The sequence below is a fragment of the Elephantulus edwardii genome, unplaced genomic scaffold (genome assembly GCF_000299155.1).
Source record: "Elephantulus edwardii isolate Elephantulus edwardi_28Jun2011 unplaced genomic scaffold, EleEdw1.0 scaffold00092, whole genome shotgun sequence".
NCBI classification, from domain to species: Eukaryota; Metazoa; Chordata; class Mammalia; order Macroscelidea; family Macroscelididae; genus Elephantulus; species Elephantulus edwardii.
In genome coordinates this window covers 5,653,425-5,655,968 of record NW_006399842.1, presented here as the reverse complement: position 1 = coordinate 5,655,968, position 2,544 = coordinate 5,653,425, and positions in this window count along the sequence as shown.

The following is a 2,544-nucleotide window of genomic DNA, read 5'->3' as shown; positions in this document are numbered from 1 at the left end:
TCAGAACAGAGCAAGGAAACACTGCATGGTTCAATATTGGGAAGAGCATATGCCAAGGATGACTCCTGTCTCCATACCTTTTCAACCTGTATGCAGAACAGATTATCCGGGAGGCTGAGTTCTATAAGGAGAAATGTAGTGTCAGAATTGGTAGAAGGTCTATCAACAATCTGCGTTATGCAGATGACACAACCCTACTTGCTGAAACTGAGGAGGACCTGAAATGCTTGCTCCAGAGGGTCAAGGACTGCAGTCTTCAATATGGATTGAGTCTCAATGTCAAGAAGACAAAGATTCTCACCACTGGACCGATTGGCAGCATCAGGATGGATGATGAAGAGACTGAGATTGTTCACAGCTTTAGATTGCTTGGCTCCACAGTCAACATCCTTGGTACCAGCAACCAGGAAATTAAAAGACATATTGGGATGGGAAAGTCTGCTGTTAGGGACCTCTCCAAAGTACTGAAGAGCAATGGTGTCTCTCTGGAGACTAAGGTGAGTCTGATACAAGCCATAGTCTTTGTAATCACTTATTATGTGTCAGAGAGTTGGACAATCACTAGGGAGGATAGAAGAAGAATTGATGCCTTTGAGCTGTAGTGCTGGAGAAGTGTATTGAGGGTACCATGGACTGCTAGGAAAACAGATTCATCCTGGAAAGGGTTAAACCAGGCGGCTCCTTGGAGGCAAGGATCCTGAGGCTTCGTCTGACATACTTTGGACATGTTATAAGGAGAGATCGGTCCTCGGAGAGGGACATCATGCTTGGGAGGGTGGAGGGATGGTGCAGGAGGGGAAGGCCCTCTATGAGGTGGATTGATTCACTAACTGGGATAATTGGGATGGATGTATTAGAGACTGTGTGATTGGCATAGGACAGAGCAGAGTTTAGGGCTGTTGTACATAGGATCGCTACGAGTTGCAAGCAACTCGATGGCACATAACAACAACAATAACATTTACATTGTGTTTCATACAATCATTTCCATTCATCGTGCTTTATAAAACTAATCACCATTGAACTATGCCCACTATTATCCGGTCTTTCCAAATCCCCACCAGATCTTTCCCATTTCCTTCACCCACCTCCCTCCACCCACCAAACTGCAACCCTATTATTTCCACCCTGCCCATCCTCACCCTTCTGCTCCCACCCCCCACTCTTGGATCTTAATGCATGGTTTAGTATTTACTTTTCTAAATTGACAATAATGGGCTTATGCAGTATTTGTCCTTATGAGATCGAGTTAGTTAACTCAGCATAAAGCCCTCCAGTCTCTCCCAAGTTACATAATAATCTTCTAATTATTCCTCCTGAGTGATGCATAGTATTCCAGTGTGTGAATGTACCATAGTCTCTCAATCCATTTGGTTGTGGTTGGACATTTAGGCTGTCCGTGTTCTTGGAATTGTACATAATGCTGCTTTTGAATATTAGTAAATAATACTGCTAGTGACCATTAGTAAATAATGCTGCTTATTTGAACATTCGTGCACAAATTTCCATCTGTGCCTCAGTTCTACTTTTCTCTGTCTATTCTTAGCATTTAAATAGCTGAGTCATATAAAATTTCCATGTTCAGATTTTTAGGGAAACATCAAACTACCTTCCAAAGTGGAGGGACCATTTTACAATCCCATCAACAGTGTATGAGAGTTCCTATCTCTCTGCATCCTCTCCATTTATTCCTTGTCCTGTTAAACTTTGCCACTGCTACTGAGGTGAAATGATATCTCATCGTGGTTTTCATTTGCATCTCTTTTATTGCCAGTGATTTTCAGCATTTCTTCAGTTATCTATTGGCCATATAAATGTCTTCCTCTGTGAAAAGTCTTTCCACATCTTTTGCCCATTCTGCAATTGGATAATTGATCATTTTCTTGTGGAGGCCCTAAATTATTCTATACACTTGTGTTACTAGAGTCTTGTCTGAGATGGTATTTCTAAATTTTTTTTCTCACTCAGTAGGTTGAAGGGTTTTTTTTTTTAAGTTTTTTGATGCGTGCAGGGATTTAATCTTTAGAAGATCCTATTCATCAATTTCATCCTTTCCTAGTGTGTATTTCTGGCTGTATTTGTCAGCCTCTTTATACCATGAGCTAAGCCTTCTAAGCTTGGTTTCACTTTGTCTCCTAATGATCTTTATGATTCTGGAGAAGTCAGATTTTATGAAGAATATGGCATGAGGATCTGAAGAAAACTCATCAACAACCTGTGTTATGTAGATAATAGAGTCTTATTTGCTGAAAGTGAAGAGGACTTAAAATACTTGCTGCAAAAAAAAGCAAGGACTGCAGCTTTCAATATGAATTCTATCTCTACACCAAAAATAATAAATAAACTTACCACTGGGCCAAGAGGCAACATCATGATGATTAAATAAAAGATTGAAATTGTGTATAATTTCAGTTAACTTGGATCTATGATCAGCAAACATCCTTGTACATTGGGGAAATCTGCTGTCAACGAACTCACCAAGAGCTAAAGAACAACGATACCAGTTTAAAAACTAAGATGCACTTGATCCAAGCCATGTTCTTT